Genomic DNA, 13,219 nt, shown 5'->3' with positions numbered 1-13,219 from the left:
TTTAAAGTTTGCTAACAGTGCTCTCTTTTTTTAGAGATTTAAGGTCATTCTTATGATAACATTATTTTCTTTCTCTTGCACTCTTGTATGCTTTATAAAGGGGGAAGAAAAATGATCAGAATTACTGGTTAATTCACAACATTGAATTACTGGTTAATTCACAACTGGTTAATTTCACAACATTCACACAAGCTTATTTAAACATATTAGCAAGTGTGTCACAGATTTGAACTTCATCCTTTATATGTAGCAGCAGCAGAATGCCTAAAGTGTAACCACAAAGCAGATGGACACTATGGTAAAGCTTTGAAGGGGACAGGGAGTAGAGACCAACTGTCATCACTAAACATGCAAGTGATTTCACTATTCATGTTAAGCGCCAAATGGAATTCGTTTGTTTGGCCAACTGGGGGCCTATGTGAGCTTTAGTATATGTCAGTAGTCTCCAGGGAAAGAGAGTCCCACTTTATAGTTAGGAAGAGAAGATTGAAGGTAGGTTAGGGATGGGGTGTTGTGAGTAAGAAAAGAGAATGATCTTCTTTGAGACCATGGCTCACTCCTCTAGTAATTCAGAAGGAGCAAGCTGTAAACACAGGGGATTTAAGACTAAGTGAGAATTTCAAATCAGAGATGGTGCTGCCAGAGATGTGGGCTCTGCTACAAGATTTGTCATAATAGAAAAACAGAAGGAATCTAGGCCTTCAGGTGTAGCTGTTAGCCCCAAATGATGAAAAAAGAAAACCAGCCAAGAGAAAAGTGCTGGAGAGAACGTAGAGAACAATATGATGGTGGTGTTGACAGCAATAAGCAGATCCTAGCAGCAGAAAATGCAGCAGCCAATTTTGTAGGAACAGCTCATCCAAAAATCCTGTGATTTGGGAGAATACTTAATAAGAGATATTATGAGCCTATGAGATATATTGGAGACCATGACTAGGGAAGTGATCTTAGGAAAAAAATAAGAGATGGATGTAAGAAACACTAATGAAGTAATAAACAGACAAGACTTCAAAATTGACAATGGGTGAGGTGGGAAAGGAGTAGAGAGTTAAGGAATCAAAAATCACCTTGTGATTTTAGGCCTGAATAACTAGAAGAAAGAAAGTAATCTTCATAGAAATAAAGAAACCTGACAGAGAGACTATTTTAAGGGGAAAGGTGATGTGTTCAGCTCTAGATAATTTGAGTTTGAGGTGAATGAGAAATATTCAAGTGGAAATATTCAGAATAGTCAGTAGGTGATAAGAGATGTGAGGCTGAAGTTAAATGAGAGAGGTCAAGTCTACATTTCTAGAGTGGCAGTTATCTCTCAGTGAGGTCAGTGGAAGCTGGAAAAGTAGATGAGATAACCAAGGGAGGTGCTAGGGACCAAAGTTTGACATGTGAGGGTGTCTTTTCCTACATATTAATCTCAAATATGTGAACTGAGGATATTCAGTTACTGCCTTGAACTGGTGCAAATGAAATATGCCTTTTCAAATACCATGTTGAAGAGTTTAGTATACTGTATAATCCAAAGTATCTGTGTTGACGTTTAATTGTATAAAGAATGTTATGCAAATATTTAACTGAATAAGGAAGTAAGATATTATTAATGATGACTTGTGAGTATAATTAGAAATGAGTAATTAGGAAAAATACAATAGTAATAAAGACTTTATTTCAAAAGTAGTACACTGGCGATATGAAAATAAGCCCATTATATGTCCTTTACGTACCAGTAGAACATACATATGGTGTTCCTGCCTATGAAAATGATTTGAAATGAAAAGGTAGGAATGAAAGGATCATAATGGTCTCCTATTCTCTAAGTAATTTTAATATTAAATACTATATTCTATCTATTACACAGATTTGAATAGACTAGAGATCAAATAAAATACATTCCTAGAGAAAGCCTTATCCTCTGTAGAGCAGATTATAATCTTATCTTCCAAAATCACATATAAAAAAGGAGTTTTGAGGCTGGTAGATCAAGATGGAAGAGTAGGAATATTCTGAGCTCACCTCCTCCCATGGACACACCAAAACTACAACTACCTATAGAAAAATTGTCTCTGAGAATGACCTGAAGTCTAGCAGAACAGATTTCCTATAACTAAGGATATAAAGAAAAGGCAATACCAAGAAGGGTGGGAGGGGCAGAGATGTGGTCTAGTCAGAACCCGCATGCCCTGTACAGCGACCCACATGTGGAAGGGTTATCACAACTGTGGAGTTCTCCCCTGAGGAGAAAGGGGTCTGACCCTCACACTGGTTTCCTCAGCCTGGGGAACCTGCACCAGGAGGATGGGCCAACATAACATCTGGCTTTAAAAACCAGTGGGGCTTACATCTGGGAGAGCCAGAGGGCTGTGGGAAACCAAGACTCCACTCTTGAAGGACTTGCACAAAAACTTATTCCTTCCAAGTCCCAGCACAGAGGCAGCAGCTTGAAAAGCACATGGGTCATATGAGAAGGAACCTCAATGACTAACTTTAGAGCATGTGCCAGAGGGGCATGGATCTGATGGAACTCTCTCCAGGGATGGAAGCATTCGTGGCACCATTTCTTTTAACTCTCCTTCCACCTAGCTGGCATAGTGCTGGTAGGTGCCATTTTCGTCACTTTCTATCAACCTAGCTAACACCATGCACCTTGCCCCAGCATTCTTCTGAGGACCAGCCCTGCCCAACACACCTGCCCAAGCAGGCCCCTCCAAAATGGATCCTGCCCCTCCTCACCTGGTGGGCAGCACTGGCCAGCACCAGCAGTACCCCTCCAAAGTAGCTCCTGCTCTGGGAGGTCCAGCCCACACATCAGCATTCCCACAACAGTTGCAGCTGGACATTGCAGCCAGTCATGCTGGGGACTAGTCCAGCATATCAGTGTGCCCACAGTCATAGCAGGGCTTCTCAGCCAGCCAACCTAAAGGCCAAACTCACCCACCAGCATGCCTACAGCACTCACAGCCTAACCACAACAGGAGGACACATGCAGCACACACAAGGGATACCCCTGGAGCACCTGGCTCTGGTGACCAGGGGGAGGTTGCACCACTGGGTCCCACAGAACACTTTCTACATTAGGCCACTCTTTCAAGACCAGGAGACATAGCTGACTTACCTAATATTGATACATAGAAACAATCACAGAGAGTTAGGGAAAAATGAGCAGACAAAGCAATACCTTCCAAAGGGAAAAATAAGACAAAAACCTCAGAAAAGGAACTAAAGAAATGAGGATAAACAATTTACCAGAAAAAAGGTCAAAGAAATAGTCATAAAGATGCTCACCAAACTTGGGAGAAGAACTCAGTGAAAGTGTTGACAAAGAGATAGAAAATATTAAAAAGAGCCAATTGTAACTGAAGAAAACAATAACTGAAATGAAAAATACACTAGAGGGAATCAACAGCAGATTAGAGGATGCAGAAGAATGGATTGAAATCTGGAAAACAGGGTAGTGGAAATCACCCAATCAGAACAGCAAAAAGAAAAAAGAATTTTAAAAATGAGGATAGTTTAAGGGACCTCTGGGACAACATCAAGCATACTAACGTTTTCATGATAGGGGTCCCAGAAGGAGAAGAGAAAGAGACACTAAATCTATTTGAAGGAATAATGGCTGAAAATTTCCCTCTCCTGGCAAAGAAAGCAGACATCCAAGTCAAGAAAGCAAAGAGAGTTCCAAATACGATGAAACCAAAGAGACTTACACCAAGACACATTAGAATTAAAGTGTCGAAATTTAAAAAATAAAGAGAATCTTAACAACAGCAAGAGAAAAACAACTAGTTATGTGCAAAGGAACTCCCATAAAACTATCAGCTAATTTTTCAGCATTAACTATACAGGCAAGAAGGGAGTGGCACTATACATTGAAAGTACTGAAAGGAAAAAAACTTACAAATAAAAATACTCTACCTGGCAAGGTTATCATTCAGAATTGAAAGACAGAGAAAGAATTTTCCAGACAAGCAAAAGTTAAAGAAGTTCGCCACCACAAAACTGGCCTTATAAGAAATATTAAAGGGCCTTCTTTAAGTGAAAAAGAAAAAGCCGTAACTAGAAAGAAGAAAATTATGAAGAAAAAATTTCACTGGTAAAGGCAAATATAAAGTAAAGGTAGTGGATCAACCACCTACAAAGCTAGCATTAAGGTTAAAAGGCAAAAGTAGTAAAAAATTATGTAAATCTAAAATAACTGAGTGATATACAAAATTAAAAGATGTAAAATATGATATAAAAAATATGAAACAATGCAAGTGCTTTTTAGAATGTGCTCAAACTTGAGTGACCATCAACTTAAAATAGACTGCTATGTACACAGGTTGTTATATAAGAACCACATGGTAATCACAAACCAAAAACCTATAACAGATACAAAAAAAAAAAATAGAGAGAAAAGAATACAAACATAACACTAAAGAAAGTTATCAAATCACACGAGAACAAGAGAAGAAGAAAGGAACAGAGAAGAACTACCAAAAAAAAACAGAAAACAATTCACAAAATGGCAATAACTACATACCTATCGATAATTACTTTAAAAGTAAATGGACTAAATGCTTCAATCAAAAGACACAGGATGGGTGAATAGATTAAAAAAACAAGGCCCGTATATATGCTGACTACAAGAGACTCACTTCAGATCTAAAGACACACACAGATATACACACAGAAAGTGAAGGGATGGAAAAAGATATTTCATGCAAATGGAAATAAAACTGGGGTAGCAATACTAATATCAGACAAAACATATTTTAAAACATAGACTGTAACAAAAGACAAAGAAGCGCATTAAATAATGACAAAGGGATCAAGCCAACAAGCAGATATAATACCTATAAATGTATATGCACCCAACATAGGAGCGCCTGAATAAATAAAACAAATACAGACATAAAGGGAGAGATTGACAGTAACACTTTAATAGCAGGGGGTATTAGCGAATTCTCTAGTGGTCCAGTGGTTAGCACTCCACCCTTCCACTGTAGGGGCCATGGGTTTGATCCCTGGTCAGGGAACGAAGATCCCACATGCTGCTCAGTGCACCAAAAACAAAACAAAACAAACAAACAAAAATAGCAGGGGATTTTAACACCCACTTACATCAAAGGATGGATCATCCAGACAGAAAATCAATAAGGAAACATTGGCCTTAAACAACATGCTACATCAGACAAACTTAATAGGTATATGCAGAATATTCTACCTTAAAAGAATAGAATACAGATTTTTTTTCCAAGTGTAAATGAAACATTCTCCAGAATAGATCACATGGCATGCCACAAAACAAGTCTCAATAAATTTAAGACGATTAAAATCATATCAAGTATCTTTTCCAACCACACAGTATGAAACTAGAAATTCATTACAAGAAGAAAACTGGAAAAACACAAACACATGGAGGTTAAACAACATGCTACTTAACAACCAATGGATCAACAGAGAAATTGAAGAGGAAATTAAACAATACATTGAGGCGAATGAAAATGGAAATACAACATTCCAAAATCTATAGGATGCAGCCAAAGGAGTTCTAAGAGGGAAGTTGATAGCAATAGAGCCTAGCCCAGGAAACAAGAAAAGTCTCAAATAAACAATCTAAACTTACGCCTAAAGGAATTAGAAAAAGAACAAACACAATCCAAAGTTAGTAGAAGGAAGGAAATAATAACAATCAGAGTGGAAATAAATGAAATAGAGACTAAAAAAAACAATAGAAAAGATCAATGAAGCTAAGAGCTGGTTCCTTAAAAACATAAACAAAATTGATACTCCTTTAGCCAGACTAGAAAAAAAAAAAAGGGGGCCCAAATAAATAAAATCAGAAGCAAAACAGAAGTTACAATCAACACCACAGAAATACAAAGGATCATAAGAAATTTCTGTAGACACTTATACACCAACAAACTGTACAACCTAAAAGAAATGAATAAATTCCTAGAAACATACAATCTTCCAAGACTGAATCAGGAAAACACAAAAAATCTAAACAGACAAATCACTAGTAATGAAATAGAATCAGAAATCAAAAAAAACTCCCAATAAAGGGAAGTCCAAGATTAGGAGGCTTCACAGGTGAATTCTACCAAACATTTAAAGAAGGGTTAATACCTATCCTTCTCAAACTATTTCAAAAAATTGAAGTGGAAAGAACACTTCCAAACTCATTCCAGGAGGCCAGCATAACCCAGATAAAGACACTGCAAAGAAAGAAAATTACAGGCCAATGTTCCTGACGAGAATTGATGTAAAATCCTCAACATATATTAGCAAACAGAATTCAACAATAAATTAAAAGGATCATACACTATGATCGAGTGGGATTTATTTCAGGGATTCAAATGTCAAATGCCGAAGTTCAGTATTCACAAATCAATCAATGTGATATATCACATTGACAAAATGAAGGATAAAAATCTTATGATCTTCTCCATAGATGCAGAAAAAACATTTGAGAAAATTCAACATCTATTTATGATAAAAACTCTCAACAAAGTAAATATAGAGGGAACATACCTCATCATAATAAAGGCCATATATGACAAATCCATAGCTAACACCATATTCAATGGTGAAAAGCTAAAAGCTTTTCCTCTAAGATTGGGAATAAGACAAGGATGCCCACCACTGCCACTTTTATTCAACATAGTATTGGAAGTCCTAGCCTTGATAATCAGAGAAGAAAAAGATAAAAGTCAGCCAGATTGGAAAGGAAGAAGTAAAACTGTCACTATTTGCAGGTGGCATGATCCTATATAAAGGAAACCCCAAAGACTCCACCAAAAACTATTAGAACTGATAAATAAATTCAGTAAAGTTGCAGGATACAATATCAATATACAGAAATCTGTTGTGTCTCTACACACTAATAGCAAGCCATCAGAAAGAAATTAAGAAAACAATCCCATTTACAATTGTATCAAAAAGAATAAAATGCCTAAGAATAAATTTAACCATGGAGATGAAAGATCTGTACTCTTAATACTATAAGACATTAGTGAAAGAAATTAAAGACCACACAAACAAATGAAAGATATACAGTGCTCAAGGACTGGAAGAATTAGTACCGTTAAAATGTCCATATTAAAATGTCAAAGCAATATACAGATTGAATGCAATCCCTAACAAAATACCAATGTCATTTTTTACAGAACTGGAAATAGTAGTCATAAAATTTGAACGGACCCACAAACGACCCTGAATAGTCAAAGCAATCTTAAGAAAGAAGAAAGAAGAACAAATCTGGAAGTATCATGCTCCCTGATTTCAAACTGTACTACAATGCTATAGTTATCAAAACTGTATGATACTGGCACAAAAACAGACACATAGTTCAAAAGAACAAAACAGAGCCTAGAAATCAACCCATGCTTATATGGTCAATTAATTTATGATAAAGGAGCGAAGAATATACAGCAGGGAAACGACAGTCTTTTCAAATAAATGGTGTTGGGAAAACTGAACAGCTACATGCAAAAGAATGAACCTGGACTATGTTCTTATACAACATATAAAAATAAACTGAAAATGATTAAAGACTTAAATATAAGACATAAAACTTGTAAAAGAAAACCTAGACAGTATGCTCTTTGACATTCGCCTTAGCAATATATTTTTGGATCTGTCACCTCAGGCAAGATCAGCAAAAGCAAAAATAACAAATGTGACTATATCAAACTAAAAAGTTTTCCGCAGCAAAGCAAACCATCAACAAAACGAAAAGGTTGCCTACTTCATGGCAGAAGATATTTGCAAATGATATATTTGAAAAGGGGTTAATACCCAAAGTATAAAAAGAACTCAGACAATTCTGTATCAAAAAAAAAAAAAGGTAAGACGCGGAGATCACCTTCCTCCCCACAGATACACCAGAAATATATCTACACGTGGAACAACTCCTACAGAACACGTACTGAACGCTGGCAGAAGACCTCAGACCTCCCAAAAGGCAAGAAACCCCCCCACGTACCTGGGTAGGGCAAAAGAAAAAAGAATAAACGGAGACAAAAGGATAGGGACAGTACCTGCACCAGTGGGAGGGAGCCATAAGGAGGAAAGGTTTCCACACACTAGGAAGCCCCTTTGCGGGCAGAGACTGCAGGTGGCGGAGGGGCAAAGCTTCGGGGCCTCGGAGGAGAGCACAGTAACAGGGGGGCGGGGGTCAAAGTGGAGAGATTCCCGCACAAAGGATAGGTGCCGACCTGCACTCACCAGCCCGAGAGGCTTGTCTCCTCCCCTGCCGGGGCGGGCAGGGCTGGGAGCTGAGGCTCCGGCTTCGGTAGGAGGCAGGGAGAGGACTGGGGTTGGCGGCGTGAACACAGCCTGCAGGGGGTTAGTGCTCCACGGCCGGCCGGGAGGGAGTCCTGGGAAAAGTCTGGACCTGCCGAAGGCGCAAGAGAATTTTTCGTCCCTCTTTGTTTCCTGGTGCGCGAGGAGAGGGGATTAAGAGCGCTGCTTAAAGGAGTTCCAGAGACAGCTTGAGCTGCGGCTAAAAGCGCGGAACGCAGAGACGGGCATGAGACGCTAAGGCTGCTGCTGCCGCCACCAAGAAGCCTGTGTGCGAGCACAGGTCACTATCCACACCCCCCTTCCGGGGAGCCTGTGTAGCCCGCCACTGCCAGGGTCCCGGGATCCAGGGACAACTCCTCCGGGAGAACGCACGTCACGCCTCAGGCTGGTGCAACGTCACGCCAGCCTCTACCGCCGCAGGCTCGCCCCGCCCACCGTGCCCCTCCCTCTCCCCGGCCTGAGTGAGCCAAAGCCCCCGAATCAGCAGCTCCTTTAACCCCGTCCTGTCTGAGCGAAGAACAGACGCCCTCCGTCGACCTACACGCAGAGGTGGGGCCAAATCCAGAGCTGAGCCCCTGGGAGCTGTGAGAACAAAGAAGAGAAAGGGAAATTTCTCCCAGCAGCCTCAGAAGCAGCGGATTAAAGCTCCACAATCAATTTGATGTACCCCTGCATCTGTGGAATACATGAATAGACAACGAATCATCCCAAATTAAGGAGGTGGACTTTGAGAGCAAGATTTATGATTTTTTTCCCCTTTTCCTTTTTTTGTGAGTGTGTATGTGTATGCTTCTGTGTGAGATTTTGTCTGTATAGCTTTGCTTCCACCATTTGTCCGAGGGTTCTATCTGTCCGTTTTTGGTATTTTTTTAAATTTTTTTTCTTAATAATTACTTTTTATTTTAATAACTTTATTTTATTTTACTTTATCTTCGTTCTTTCTTTCCTTCCTTCCCTCCTTTAGACAACGAATCATCACAAATTGAAGAGGTGGACTTTGAGAGCAAGATTTATAATTTTTTCCCCTTTTCCTTTTTTTGCGAGTGTGTATGTTTATGCTTCTATGTGAGATTTTGTCTGTATAGGGTTGCTTCCACCATTTGTCCTAGGGCTCTATCCGTCCATTTGTTTTTTTCTCTTAATAATTATTTTTTTATTTTAATAACTTTTATATTTTATCTTATTTTATTTTATTTTACTTTATCTTCTTTCTTTCTTTTTTCCTTCCTTCCCTCCTTCCTTCCTTCCTTCCTCCCTCCCTCCCTCCTTCCCTCCCTTTCTTTCTTTCTTTCCTTCTTTCTTTCTTTCTTCCTACTTCTACTAATACTTCCTTTCTACTTTTTCTTCCTTTTATTCTGAGCCGTGTGGATGAAAGGCTCTTGGTGCTGCAGCCAGGAGTCAGTGCTGTGCCTCTGAGGTGGGAGAGCCAACTTCAGGACACTGGTCCACAAGAGACCTCCCAGCTCCACATAATATCAAATGGCAAAAATCTCCCAGAGATCTCCATCTCAACACCAGCACCCAGCTTCACTCAATGACCAGCAAGCTACCGTGCTGAACATCCTATGCCAAACAACTAGCAAGACAGGAACACAGCCCCACCCATTAGCAGAGAGCTTGCCTTAAATCATAATAAGTCAACAGACACCCCAAAACACACCACCAGACGTGGACCTGCCTACCAGAAAGACAAGATCTAGCCTCATCCACCAGAACACAGGCACTAGTCCCCTCCACCAGGAAGCCTACACAACTCATTGAACCAACCTTAGCCACTGGGGACAGACAACAAAAACAACGGGAACTACGAACCTGAAGCCTGCAAAAAGGAGACCCCAAACACAGTAAGATAAGCAAAATGAGAAGACAGAAAAACACACAGCAGATGAATGAGCAAGATAAAAATCCACCAGACCTAACAAATGAAGAGGAAATAGGCTGTCTACCTGAAAAAAGAATTCAGAATAATGATAGTAAAGATGATCCAAAATCTTGGAAATAGAATAGACAAAATGCAAGAAACATTTAACAAGGACCTAGAAGAAATAAAGATGAAACAAACAATGATGAACAACACAATAAATGAAATGAAAAATACTCTAGATGGGATCAATAGCAGAATAACTGAGGCAGAAGAACGGATAAGTGACCTGGAAGATAAACTAGTGGAAATAACTACTGCAGAGCAGAATAAAGAAAAAAGAATGAAAAGAACTGAGGACAGTCTCAGAGACCTGTGGGACAACATTAAATGCACGAACATTCAAATTATAGGGGTTCCAGAAGATGAAGAGAAAAAGAAAGGGATTGAGAAAATATTTGAAGAGATTATAGTTGAAAACTTCACTAATATGGGAAAGGAAACAGTTAATCAAGTCCAGGAAGCACAGAGAGAGCCATACAGGATAAATCCAAGGAGAAACACACCAAGACACATATTAATCAAACTGTCAAAAATTAAATACAAAGAAAACATATTAAAAGCAGCAAGGGAAAAACAACAAATAACACACAAGGGAATCCCCATAAGGTTAACAGCTGATCTTTCAGCAGAAACTCTGCAAGCCAGAAGGGAGTGGCAGGAAATATTTAAAGTGATGAAGGAGAAAAACCTGCAACCAAGATTACTCTACCCAGCAAGGATCTCATTCAGATTTGATGGAGAAATTAAAACCTTTACAGACAAGCAAAAGCTGAGAGAGTTCAGCACTATCAAACCAGCTCTACAACAACTGCTAAAGGAACTTCTCTAGGTAAGAAACACAAGAGAAGGAAAAGACCTACAATAACGAACCCAAAACAATTAAGAAAATGGGAATAGGAACGTACATATCGATAATTACCTTAAATGTAAATGGACTAAATGTTACCACCAAAAGACACAGATTGGCTGAATGGATACAAAAACAAGACCCATATATTTGCTGTCTACAAGAGACCCACTTCAGACCTAGGGACACATACAGACTGAAAGTAAGGTGATGGAAAAAGATATTTCATGCAAATGGAAACCAAAAGAAAGCTGGAGTAGCAATTCTCATATCAGACAAAATAGACTTTAAAATAAAGACTATTAGAAGAGACAAAGAAGGACACTACATAATGATCAAGGGATCAATCCAAGAAGAAGATATAACAATTGTAAATATTTATGCACCCAACATAGGACACCTCAATACATAAGGCAAATACTAACAGCCATAAAGGGGAAATTGACAGTAACACATTCATAGTAGGGGACTTTAACACCCCACTTTCACCAATGGACAGATCATCCAAAATGAAAATAAATAAGGAAACACAAGCTTTAAACGATACATTAAAGAAGATGCACTTAATTGATATTTATAGGACATTGCATCCCAAAACAACAGAATACACATTTTTCTCAAGTGCTCATGGAACATTCTCCAGGATAGATCATATCTTGGGTCACAAATCAAGCCTTAGTAAATTTAAGAAAATAGAAATTGTATCAAGTATCTTTTCTGACCACAACGCTATGAGACTAGATATCAATTACAGGAAAAGATCAGTAAAAAATACAAACACATGGAGGCTAAACAATACACTACTTAATAACGAAGTGATCACTGAAGAAATCAAAGAGGAAATAAAAAAATACCTAGAAACAAATGACAATGGAGACACGATGACCCAAAACCTATGGGATGCAGCAAAAGCAGTTCTAAGAGGGAAGTTTATAGCAATACAATCCTACCTTAAGAAACAGGAAACATCTCGAATAAACAACCTAACCTTGCACATAAAGCAATTAGGGAAAGAAGAATAAAAAAACTTAAAGTTAGCAGAAGGAAAGAAATCATAAAAATCAGATCAGAAATAAACAGAAATGAAGGAAACAATAGCAAAGATCAATAAAACTAAAAGGTTGTTCTTTGAGAAGATAAACAAAATTGATAAACCATTAGCCTGGTCAGGGAACTAAGATCCCACAAGTAGTGCGGTGCAGCCAAAAAAAAAAAAAAGAGGGCCTGAATAGACATTTTTCCAAGAAAGACACACAGAACACAGATGGCGAACAGACACATGAAAAGATGCTCAGCATACTCGTGTGCACTGTTGATGGGAATATAATGTGGTGCAGCCACTATGGAAAAAGTATGGAGGTTCTTCAAAAAATTAAAAATAGAACTACTGTACCATCCAGCAATTCCACATTTGGGTATTTATCCAAAGCAAATGAAAACACTAATTTGAAAAAACATGTACATTTCAACGTTCATTGCAGTATAATTTACAATAGCCAAGATATGGGAGGAACCTTAGTGTGCATCCATAGATGAATGGATATAGAAGATGTGATATATATACACAATGGAATATTAGCCACAAAAAAGAATGAAATATTGTCATTTGAGACATTATGGAGGCACTGGGAGGGTATTATGCTAAGTGAAATAAGTCAGACAGAGAAAGACAAATACTGTATGATTTTACTTATATGTGGAATCTAAAAGACAAAACAAATGAACAACATATCAGAACACAAGCAGGCTCACAGATTCAGAAAATAAACTGGTGATTGCCAGAAGGGAGGTGGTTGTGGGGTTTGGGAAATAGGTGAAGGGAATTAAGATGTAAAAACTTCCAGTTGTAAAATAAATAAGTCATGGGGATATAAAATACAGCATAGGGAATATAGTCAGTAATACCACTATAACTTTGTATAGTGACAGATTATTACTAGATTTATCATGGGCATCAATTTCTAATGTATATAAATGTTAATCACTATGTTGTACACTTGAAACTAATATAATATTGTACGTCAACTATACTTCAATAAAACATTTTATTTTTAATTTTTAAAGGAGTTTTGCTGCATTTTGTCCAAAGAGGAAGATTTTATTACTATCAAGGCATAATTATGTCAATAAATATTAGGTATCAAAATTATGGCCCATCTATCTGATAC

Source organism: Orcinus orca, chromosome 1 (genome assembly GCF_937001465.1).
Source record: "Orcinus orca chromosome 1, mOrcOrc1.1, whole genome shotgun sequence".
Classification (NCBI taxonomy): Eukaryota; Metazoa; Chordata; class Mammalia; order Artiodactyla; family Delphinidae; genus Orcinus; species Orcinus orca.
Note: the sequence above shows the minus strand (reverse complement) of the source record.